The following is a 12,655-nucleotide window of genomic DNA, read 5'->3' as shown; positions in this document are numbered from 1 at the left end:
CAATAACCACCTCTTCGTTTACTAATTAAGGTAGAATTTTGAATACCAGCAATTCTTTTTTTACCAAAAATATTGGAGGAAGCTAAATGTCGCTTTCGATCATCATGTGACAGACCTAGATTAAGATAAGAAAGCTTACTTCAGGACGGGATTCCTTCTATGAAAATGTTCTTTTAGGGGCTAATAATTTAACAATAGCAAAGCACATACATTTTTATGTGATAGATCTCAAGCCGAAATGGCCAGCCATGGCAAAAAAAAAAAGAGAAAAAGAATATCAAGATAAAGAAAACAAACAGGACTACGGCCAGTAGGAGTAAAAGACAAACTAAAACGACGCGGATATTTTAAAAAATATTAAAAAAAACTTTTGTATATATACAATTGATATTACTGTGATGAAGCACCAGAGAACTTAAATAGAGTCACTTCAATGAGAACACTGGGGTGACCTTCTACATGCTGTATTCCCCTTAGTTTTCTTTATCTTAAAATCTTTCTCTCTTTGTTTTTGTATGTGATTTACTTTATTTCGATGACGTGAGTTTGAACCTCCTCAGAGTCTTTACTGGCTATGGCAATCGTTCACGATAGTTCTTCCAGCTTTCTTAAGATAGAACTAAAACAATACGATAGTCAAAATTACGTAGTTTGGAAATGCTTTTATTAAATTCTTCATCACAGAAATGAGGAGATAGAATGGCTAGCCATTGAGGTAATTTTACCACTTCGTGAATTAAACACATATTATTAGATAATCTATTAAACTAAGCTACTAAGGCATTTCCAAGCATAAGCTCAACAGAAAAAAACAATAACAGAAACTGAAAGTGTCGATAATCGGATTCTAGTGGCTTTATTTGAATTCCACCATTCATTTTGCGGTTTACTAAGAAAATAAATTGCAAGTCAGCCAATGGAGGGAAGCAGAATATGGTTTTCCTGCTATCTAATTTATTTAGTTGTATATACGTAAAATGTCAAACAAAAACTGGTTACTGCAACATGGTAGTGAAAAAAGTAGATTTAAAATGCTGTTGGAGTTTATTCATGGCTATAACGTCTTACTCAAAACTGAAAGGTGTATCCCACTATGTTATTATTTTACATAGGTTGAAGTTCTCCTTTAGAAAAAATAGAAGCTTACATCTTGATGTTTGACGAGCTTTTTGGCACATTTAAATAAAAAAAGTGTGAGAAAATGAAAGTTCTTCGCTGAGCGACACGGCTTTATTTAAGTAAACGGAACATAAAATTAAGTTGATCTGTCTTTGAGCAAGACGTAGAAATAAATTTGCCTATCAAATATGGGCTTTAACAATTTTTGCTGGAAACCAGCAAAGAGTTAAAATGCTGCTTTAACTTTCTATTGGTCCGTCTTTTCCATTTCAACTTAAAAAGTCTAGATATTGGATCAACTTTAAATTAGTTAGGGACAAACCGATATCTGACTGAAGGTGTTTTCGTGCCCTCTTGTTGGTAAAAAAAAAAGGTGTTATTATCCTGAAACAAAAGAAAACCCTATGTCAATATGCAGAGTTAAAACACATAAATACATTCGTTCTTGAATAACTTATATACAAAAGTTAAAACTATACTCTAAAGAGAGGGCGGAGAGTGGAAGGGCTGAAGCCTTCTTACTATACAAGATAGCCCGAAAATGACCATAAAACATTCTTTTCCCAATGGAAGAAATGGGTTACACTCAAGTTTATATCCAGGATTTTTGTTCGGGGGGAGGGGGTATCAAAAAACTTTAAAAGAGTATCAAAAATGTGCTTATTTCCAATTTTGTCCGCTTTTACGAGACGAACAAAATTTCACGCGGGGGGATTCAAACGCTCCCCCCCCCCCTGCTGGACACGGTCTTGGTTACACTAAAACTTATAATGCACAGACATGATTGTAGACAACAAGATAAAAGCCATTCCCTTTGACTCTCCCCGACTTTTACGCTAAAATTTGACCATCTTTCATTTCAATACTAAATTACAAGGACTGACAACGACAGTTATGACATTTTAATGAAACACTTCGAGAATGATATAAAAGATAATTTAGTTGTGCTTTCCTTGAGCAATAAAACTTTTAGTTCAATTTCTTTTGAAAAACTACCGAGAAATGTAGTCAGGAAAGATATTGGTCTATCTTTTAAGGACAGTGGGCGACAGACGCCTAGTAATTGGGAGATCGCAACCCCTTTACCATGCAAGATAGACCTGAATATGATTTTACAACCAAAATTGTTTTTTGCTTTTTCTTGGAAATAAAGGGCGATGTTGGAATTTAAAATAAGCTGAAATATATCAAGGAAACAAAAGTGCCTTTACCTCCCCCCTCCTTAACCGGTTTTTAACACTAAAGTTCGACCATCTTTACATCAATTCTTTAATAATAAATGCTCAGAGATGAACAGAAGCCAGCAGAGTTAGAAAACTGTATTGAAACGTACTGAGAAAGAAAAAGCTTAATTCGTTTCATTTTTTTTAGTTCCCTGTGAAGTATTGCTATTATTACATAGCTGAGACAGGAGGCCGTTTTGGAGAGGGGAAAGGACAGAGGGGACAATTGCCCCTGGCGATCAAATTTAGAAACACAAAATTTCAAATAAATAATCTAGCCGTTATGAACATTTTGTGATTTTAGAAATTTCATTTTTATTAAAATAAAGAAGAGCAGTTAATAAATGAAAGGAAAAATAAATTATTAATTAATCAATTAAATAAACAAATAAATAATAATTAAATTTATATAATTAAGTAATTTAAATAATAAAATGAGAAACAATTAAAAATAAATTATTAACAAACTAGATATAACTTGTTAATAAATGAAAACCTTTTCTAAAATTTGGCCCAATAATTATGTGGGATACAGGGGGGGCTAATCAAGATTTTGCCCCGGGCGCTAAGAGGCCAGAACTGCCACTGGCTGAGACTCAGTTTTATCCAGCCATCGAATTAAATTTTTGAAATTTAGTGAACAGTGTTTTTTAGAGAAAACAGACGCTGCAAATATTTTAGAGTAAACAATTTTCCTAATTCTAAACTAAACGATTTTCCTATTATCTGAGCAAATCTAAATCCTTCTGTAAGTAAAGTGTATAAGTAGAATCATAATTCTGGGTCGATGAATGGATAGATCTGAGACCAATGAATGCACTGTCATAAGCGCCTCGTCTTTTTGGTGGAACATGAGTAGTAATCAACATTATACTTTGAGGACTTTATGTTCCATCCGGTTTTTCTGGTAGGTAATTCTATTCTACAGGGGCATTACACCCTTTCAAAGAGACGGGTTTTCTATTGTGACATCGATTTTTTGGAGGTCAAACTCATGGATACATGTTTATTTTTTATTTTTTTTTAAACTGGTATTTTTTCAATGAAGCCCATAGCACTTTGCAGAAACCCGTGAATGTAGGACTGAAAGTCCAATTACTAATCAAGTTAGTGTGACCGCCCTTTTTGATCTGGTTAAGTGGGTATAATCTGGTTTGGTTTGTTCTTGCGAGAGGATTACTCAATTTACATCTTAATTGTAGCTGGGCAATGACTAAATGAACATTTGAAAGTGAATAAAAAAAAGGGGTTATTACCGATTGGATAATTTTAACAAGAAATGACCGAAAAGTGTTTTAGAGGAGATGGAATGAATGTGTACTGTATAATACACAAGTGATGATTTGCACAGTGTTGTCAATTTTAAATAGTTTAGAAATAAAAAAAGTTAACAAGAAATGGCTGAAAAGTGTTTTGAGGAGTTGAGTTGCACGAGGTTGACTTGCACGAGGGTTCAGTTACATGCGGATTCAGTTACACGGGGATTAGTTAAATGGGGTCGAGTAGCACGGAGGTTCAGTTGTACGGGGTTTCGGTTATACAGGGGTTCAGTTACATGGGGGTTCAGTTGCACGGGGGGCATCTGCTATAAAAAACACTCCATTCTAAACAAATACGAACATTTTGAAAAGCAGACAAAAAATTGGACACCATAATCAGAATTATTTAGCACATGCAAAAAGGGGTAATTAGTGATTGGAAAATTTTTTAATGCTTTTACAATCAGAGATGTTTGATTAACCTTTGCAAAAAAAAGGTAATGGGATTTGCGAATTGGAGGTAATAATTTATTTTAGTAAAGTAATTATTTATTTTAGTAAAGTAATAATTTATTTTAGTAAAGTAATAATTTATTTTAGTAAAGTAATAATTTATTTTAGTAAAGTAATAATTTATTTTAGTAAAGTAATAATTTATTTTAGTAAAGTAATAATTTATTTTAGTAAAGTAATAATTTATTTTAGTAAAGTAATAATTTATTTTAGTAAAGTAATAATTTATTTTAGCAAAGTAATTATTTATTTTAGTAGAGTAATTATTTATTTTAGTAAAGTAATAATTTATTTTAGTAAAGTAATTATTCATTTTAGTAAAGTAATAATTTATTTTAGTAAAGTAATAATTTATTTTAGTAAAGTAATAATTTATTTTAGTATAGTAATAATGTATTTTAGTAAAGTAATAATTTATTTTAGTAAAGCAATAATTTATTTTAGTAAAGTAATAATTTATTTTAGTAAAGTAATAATTTATTTTAGTATAGTAATAATTTATTTTAGTAAAGTAATAATTTATTTTAGTAAAGTAATAATTTATTTTAGTAAAGTAATAATTTATTTTAGTAAAGTAATAATTTATTTTAGTAAAGTAATAATTTATTTTAGTAAAGTAATAATTTATTTTAGTAAAGTAATAATTTATTTTAGTAAATTATTGTTTTAAAAAATAAAGTTGTGAGACAGGGTCAAACTTTAGCGTAAAGAGCGAGGCGCTGAGGAGGGGGCAGTCCCTTTCATATAGGGAATAATTTCTGTTCGTTTTAATGTCGCTCCATACTTTCAGTTTAAAAAACTTGTTTTTTTATTTAATTTCTGATCGTTTTTTAGTTAATGCAGCTTTTATTTGCATAAAACTTTTACTTTTCTTTTGCTAAATGGATGTCTTTACAAATTAACTTACGTAACTAACTTCTATATTCGTCTATTATTCTTCTGACAAAAAATACAAAGTTGCAGATTTTTGCGGATATGAGCTTTTTTTTCTTGCTCTTTTAACTGTCTACCAGCTCAATGTTATCTAAACACTCCGAGAAACTTCCTAAGAAGAGTTTTTGATACAAAACATCACCTATGAAAAGATTCTTTTAAAAGATACCCCTTAAATTGAAAAAAGAAACCATAAGCAAATAATCTTAACAAAGTTTTATCTCTTCCAAAAGAAACTTAAAAGGTAAACAAATTCAACCCATTTCTCACTGGCAAATTCCTACGACATTTTTGGGTATATAAAAAACATAATTTCCCATTCTTGCTAAACTTTGATTGAACGAATATTAGACAAATCTACTTTACTTATACAAGTAGAATTATCTGGCAAGATTTATGTTTCAACAGGGTTATCCGATATTGGAATACAGTTTTTAGAATGTGCCATTGAAGATGTATCACTTGTGGAACTTATATTAAGCCTCAGCTTCTTTACAGGGCTTCTGTCTTCTTCATTACCACCTGTCTTTCCTTTTTCAACCGACCACTTCGTTTCCATAGCCTCAGAGTTTCTAAGTTTTTTTTCAGCTTTTGCTGGGTTTTCTAGTTTTTCTTTTCTAATTTTTCTATAAGTGCATCATCTTTCACATAAGGTGGAATTTCAGAAACTCTTCCAGATGTTGACAAGAACTTGTTGTTTTTGTTTTTAATTTGTGTGAAAATGACCTTTGTCTTATCTTTAATGTATGTCTGACAAGTTTGTTTCTTTTTCAGGCTAGAAAACTTGGGGGAATGTGTATCACTTCCATTGCTTAAAGAACCATATTCTACTCTTTGCTTTTTCTTCTTTGGTTCGCTTATTTCACACTTGGAATGAAAGTCCAATTCGTCATAACGAGGATGTAAAGATCCTGATGCCAGCAGAGCACAGGACTTTAACTCACTTTCTGTTAGTTTGTTTATCACTACTGTAGAGAACTTCAATTGTCTCCGAATTCCAGGTATTTCAGCGAGGCTAATGAAACATCTTTTTGTCATTTTTTATTTCCTGAAATGGAAATTAAATTTAAGTTAATAAAGATTGTTAACTTTAAGAGCAGCAGTTTATATCCCTACTGACTTCCCTTCATGGCAGATAAAAGTAAGGAGCGACTAGTTTTTTTTTGGAGTTGAGTTGCACGAGGGTTGACCTGCACGAGAGTTCAGTTACATGCGGATTCAGTTACACGGAGATTAGTTAAATGGCTTTATTATATCTTTACAGAACAAATTATTATTTTAGAGAATTATTTCGGTGAAACAGTTAGAGATATTTTAAAAGAGGATTTTAGAAGAGGATTTGAGGGTGAAACTCTGTGATCGTTATAATATACAAGTTCCATTTGAACAGCGTTGTGAGGTCCCTTACCACAACCCCAAAGGGCTCCGATCCCTCCACCCCAACCCCGAAGGAAGCCCCCATGTCCTCAAAGGTTCTCTGGGCTCCCAAAGGGTCCCCCGGCGCCCCAAAGACTCCTGAGCCTCCATTATAATACTTTTTAAGGCTTTATTATATCATTTCTATTTTTTTGATAACTTGATAGGTGATTTGAATAAAAGGAATTCAAATATTTTGTCTATGAAATAGAAGCTTACTCAATTTGCTAAAAGATATTCCATTTTGCACAACTCTGATCTGATTGAATTGTCACCGACAATGAGATTTAATCACTGCTAAGCCTATTGTTACTGTGAGAGTTACCCGATTTACAGCTTAGTGTTAACTGACAAGAATTTGGTAACAAAAAATGTGCAGTTTCTATAAAAATGACTGAATTACAAAATCAAAATTAAATTGCATTTACTACTTTTCATTTAAACTAATGCAGCTTCAATAAAAGATTTTAAATTATTTTGTTTAAACTATTGCAGTTTCTATAAAAATGACTCAACTACAAAATCAAAATTAAATTGCATTTACTACTTTTCGTTTAAACTAATGCAGTTTCTATGAAAAAATTTGAAATTATCTCGTTTAAACTATTGAAGTTTCTATAAAGTTAAGTTAAAAAACTGCTCACCAAGTTTGGCGAAATAAAAGCGTCTATTTGGAGCATTCCCCCTTCAGCTTCCAAACTGTAAGAAGGACCTGAATGTATATCATCCCATTTTGAAGGTATTTTATACGTTATATTATGGAAATTAAGTCTCGCTCTTCTTATCAGATTCAAACGCTTAATATCTCAAGCATATGCGAGTCAAATTTCACCTTAAAGCCCTAACGTATCTGATCAAGCAATTTAAGTCTTAGGATCAATTTCATAGGAACACTCAATACCCTTAAAATGTCTGATTCAAATTATTAAACCTATGGAAATTCTTGATTATGTAATTCAGTCACTTTTACAGAAACTGTACATTTTTGTTACCAAATTCTGATCTAGATTTCATTTTTACAGAAACTGTACATTTTTCTTACCAAATTCCGGTCTAGATTTACCTTTGATTAGGGAAGCTGTAATAATAAATGAAAAGTTATACTATTAAAATAAATTTGCTAGTAACAACTCATTGCACTACAAAACCATCTGATGTAGTCACGGCTATGTTTAATCAAGAAAATATCTGAATGAATTTAAGGTATAGTATGAAATGCTTGCAAAAAAAACACGAAAATACTACTACTAGTAACAACTCACTGCACTTCAAAACCATCTGATGTAGTCACGGCTATGTTTGATCAAGAAAATATCTGAATTCATTTAAGGAATAGTATGAATGGCTTGCAAAAAAAACACGAAAATACTACTAAAAATAACAACTCACTTCTCTACAAAACCATCTGATGTTATCACGACTATGTAAAAAAAACACGAAAATACTAATACTAGTAACAACTCACTGCACTACAAAACCATCTGATGTAGTCAGCTATGTTTGATCAAGAAAATATCTGAATGCATTTAAGGTTAGCATGAATGGCTTGCAAAAACACGAAAATACTACTACTAGTAACACCTCACTGCACTACAAACCATCTGATGTAGTCACGGCTATGTTTTATCAAGAAAATATCTGAATGCATTTAAGGTATAGTATGAATGGCTTGCAAAAAACACGAAAATACTACTACTAGTAACAACTCACTGCACTACAAAACCATCTGATGTAGTCACAGCTATGTTTAATCAAGAAAATATCTGAATGCATTTTAGGTATAGTATGAATGGCTTGCAAAAAACACGAAAATACTACTACTAGTAACAACTCACTGCACTACAAAACCATCTGATGTAGTCACGGATATGTTTTATCAAGAAAATATCTGAATGCATTTAAGGTATAGTATGAATGGCTTGCAAAAAACACGAAAATACTACTACTAGTAACAACTCACTGCACTACAAAACCATCTGATGTAGCCACGGCTATGTTTTTGTCTATGTCGTTCCTCCATTTCTGAGGGGGCAGGAGATTAAGAAGGCTATTATTTCATTTTTTAATTTTCATCATCATCTTCAACTAATTATTTTTTTTGTTCGACATGAGGTTACATTTTGACATCGTTTGACAATTTACTAAATTTTAACGTTTTCTTATGCAAGAGTCGGAACACACGCATTTAAGGTATAGCATGAATGGCTTGCAAAAAACACGAAAATACTACTACTAGTAACACCTCACTGCACTACAAAACCATCTGATGTAGTCAAGGCTATGTTATATCAATAAAATATATGAATGCATTTAAGGTATATTATGAATGGCTTGCAAAAAACACGAAAATACTACTACTAGTAACAACTCACTGCACTACAAAACCATCTGATTTAGTCACTGCTATGTTTTATAAAGAAAATATATGAATGCATATAATGCATAGTATGAATGGCTTGAAAAAAACACGAAAATACTACTACTAGTAAAACCTCAATGCACTACAAAAACATCTGATGTAGTCACGGCTATGTTCAAAAAACACGAAAATACTACTACTAGTAACAACTCACTGCACTACAAAACCATCTGATGTAGTCACGGCTATGTTTTATCAAGAAAAAATCTGAATGCATTTAAGGTATAGTATGAATGGCTTGCAAAAACACGAAAATACTACTACTAGTAACAACTCACTGCACTACAAAACCATCTGATGTAGTCACGGCTATGTTATATCAAAAAAATATATGAATGCATTTAAGGTATAGTATGAATGGCTTGCAAAAAACACGAAAATACTACTACTAGTAACAACTCATTGCACCAAAAAACCATCTGATTTAGTCACGGCTATGTTTTATCATGAAAATATCTGAATGCATTTAAGGTATATTATGAATGGCTTGCAAAACACGAAAATACATACTGTAAAATACTGCCAAAACTATCTGTTAGTCATATTTCAAAAATTCGAATGCTTTAAGGATAGTATGAATGGCTTGAAAAACACAAAACTACTACTAGTAACAACTTACTGCAGTACAAAACCCTGATGTAGCCACGGCTATGTTTTTGTCTATGTCGTTCCTCCATTTCTGAGGGGGCAGGAGATTAAGAAGGCTATTATTTCATTTTTTAATTTTCATCATCTTCAACTAATTATTTTTTTTTGTTCGACATGAGGTTACATTTTGACATCGTTTGAAAATTTACTAAATTTTAATGTTTTCTTATGCAAGAGTCGGAACACACACACAAACACACACAAACACAAAGTTCGCCCCCGCTTAGCATGCACTACCTAGTGTACATCTTGGAGCACCACGCGATCTGTACAGTTCCAACTACATTTGGCGCATTTCGACCGCGCTTTCCGCAGTTGTAATATGCTAGAAAAAGTTCACTACGCTTGGCTGTGTATGTGTATATGTGATCATAGGTTTGGTTAGCCTATGTAAGCGCCCGTAAACTTGAATAAAATATGCAATGTCGACATAATTTTATTTCATTTTTTAAGGTTAATTTAGACGAGGTTACATGGCCTGCCATGAAACCTCGTCTAAATTAACCTTACAAAAATGAAATAAAGTTCTGTCGACTTTGCATATTTTATTCAACTGTACGCGCGCGTACATAGGCTAACCTAACCTATGATCACATATACACATACACAGCCAAGCGTGGTGAACTTTGCCTAGCATATCACAACTGCGCAACGCGTGGTGGAAATGTGCCAAATGTGGTTGGAACTGTACAGATCGCGTGGTGCTCCAAGATGCACACTAGGTAGAGCATGCTAAGCGAGGGCAACTTTGTTTGTGTGTGTGTGTGTGTGTGTGTCTGACTCTTGTGTGTTTTGTATCTGTGTTTGTGTTTGTGTGGGTGTGGGTGTCTGTGCTGGTTGGGGGGGGTTTGTTTGGGTGTGTGTGTGGGTGGGCGTATGTTGGTGTTGGTTCGTGTGTGGGTGTGAGCGAGTGAGAGAGTGTGTGAGTGTGTGTGTGTATGTGTGAGTGTATGGGTAGGTGAAGGTGTATATATAGGTACATATAGGCACAGATATATATGTAGGTATGTATGTATGTGTGTGTGTGTGTGTGTGTGTGTGTGTGTGTGTGTGTGTGTGTGAGTGTGCGTGTGTTCCGACTCTTTCATAATGAAAAGATAAAATTTATTAAATTTTAAAACGATGTAAAAATTTAACCTAATTTCTAACAAAAAAAAAAAAATTAGTTGAAGATGAGGAGGAAAATAAAAAAATGAAATAATAGCCTTCTTAATCTCATGCCCCCTCAGAAATGAAGGAACGACATAGACAAAAACATAGCCATGGCTACATCAGATGGTTTTGTAGTGCAGTGAGTTGTTACTAGCAGTAGTATTTTCGTGTTTTTTGCAAGCCATTCATATTATACCTTAACTGCATTCAGATATTTTATTTATAAAACATAGCCGTGACTACATCAGATGGTTTTGTTTTGCAGTGAGTTGTTACTATTAGTAGTATTTTGGTGTTTTTTGCAAGCCATTCATACTATACCTTAAATGCATTCAGATATTTTCTTGATCAAACATAGCCGTAACTACATCAGATGGTTTTGTTGTGCAGTGAGTTGTTACTAGTAGAAGTATTTTCGTGTTTTTTGCAAGCCATTCATACTATACCTTAAATTCATTCATATATTTTTTTGATAGAACATAGCCGTGACTACATCAGATTTTTTTGTAGTGCAGTGAGGTGTTACTAGTAGTAGTATTTTCGTGTTTTTTGCAAGCCATTCATTCTATACCTTAAATTCAATCATATATTTTTTTGATAAAACATAGCCGTGTCTACATCAGATGGTTTTGTAGTGCAGTGATTTGTTTCTAGTAGTAGTATTTTCGTGTTTTTTGCAAGCCATTCATACTATACCTTAAATGCATTCAGATATTTTCTTGATAGAACTTAGCCGTGACTACATCAGATGGTTTTGTAGTTCAGTGAGGTGTTACTAGTAGTAGTATTTTCGTGTTTTTGCAAGCCATTCATGCTATACCTTAAATGCGTGTGTTCCGACTCTTGCATAAGAAAACGTTAAAATTTAGTAAATTGTCAAACGATGTCAAAATGTAACCTCATGCCGAACAAAAAAAAATAATTAGTTGAAAATGATGAAAATACAAAAATGAAATAATAGCCTTCTTAATCTCCTGCCCCCTCAGAAATGGAGGAACGACATAGACAAAAACATAGCCGTGGCTACATCAGATGGTTTTGTAGTGCAGTGAGTTGTTACTAGCAGTAGTTTTTTCGTGTTTTTGAAAGCCATTCAAAGTAGAAATTCAATTCATTGAGTTATTTTCACGATTGATTATAGTCGTGAATACAGCAATGGTGTTTGCGCTTAAGTTTGTTTGTACTGTCAGTAGCATTTTCGTGTTTTTTGCACGTCATTATTGGAAAAACTACTTTGCATTCAGATATTTTCTTTATCGTTCGTAGTAGTGGCTCAATACGAGTTTTTTTCGTAGACGTGTGTGTTTAATTTTTTCAGATTTTTCGTGTTTTTGTAATCCCTTAATGCTACAGAAGAAATGCATTCCGATATTTTATTGATAAAACTTATCCGTGACTACATCAGACGGTTTTGTAGTGCAGTGAGGTGTTACTAGTAGTAGTATTTTCGTTTTTTTCAAGCCATTCATGCTATACATTAAATGACTTCAGATATTTTCTTGATCAAACATAGTCGTGACTACATCAAATGGTTTTTTAGTGCAGTGAGTTATTACTAGTAGAAGTATTTTCGTGTTTTTTTGACATACTCGTGATCACATCAGATGGTTTTGTATTGAAGTGAGTTGTTAATAGTAGTAGTATTTTCGTATTTTTTTTTGAAGGCAATTCATTCTATTCCTTAATTGAATTCATATATTTTCTTGATAAAAAATATACATGAATAAATCAGTTGTTTTTTCATTGATGTTATTTTTTAGTATAATTAGTATTTTCATGTTTTTTTTTGCAATCCATTCATAAAATACATTAAATTAAATAAGATATTTTCTTTATTAAAAATATCCGTGACTACATCAGATGGTTTTGTAGTGCAGTGAGTTGTTACTAGCAAATTGATTTTAATAGTATAACTTTTCATTTATTATTACAGCTTCCCTAATCAAAGGTAAATCTAGACCAGAATTTGGTAA

General features: G+C 32.5%; 1 long non-coding RNA gene across 1 annotated transcript; it reads left to right on the top strand.

Moving 5' to 3' along the window:
* Positions 1 to 648: 648 nt before the first annotated feature.
* Positions 649 to 6,066, top strand: LOC148947846 (uncharacterized). The gene is made up of 2 exons (XR_016142265.1): positions 649 to 3,249; positions 5,822 to 6,066. It is a non-coding gene; the product is annotated as an uncharacterized LOC148947846 (long non-coding RNA).
* The last annotated feature ends 6,589 nt before the right edge of the window (positions 6,067 to 12,655 follow it).

This window comes from Artemia sp. Qi Xiang Cuo, chromosome 10, assembly GCF_049724085.1.
Source record: "Artemia sp. Qi Xiang Cuo chromosome 10, ASM4972408v1, whole genome shotgun sequence".
In the NCBI taxonomy this organism is placed as follows: domain Eukaryota; kingdom Metazoa; phylum Arthropoda; class Branchiopoda; order Anostraca; family Artemiidae; genus Artemia; species Artemia sp. Qi Xiang Cuo.
The sequence above is the reverse complement of the archived record's forward strand: the minus strand, read 5'-3'. Positions and strand labels throughout refer to the sequence as shown.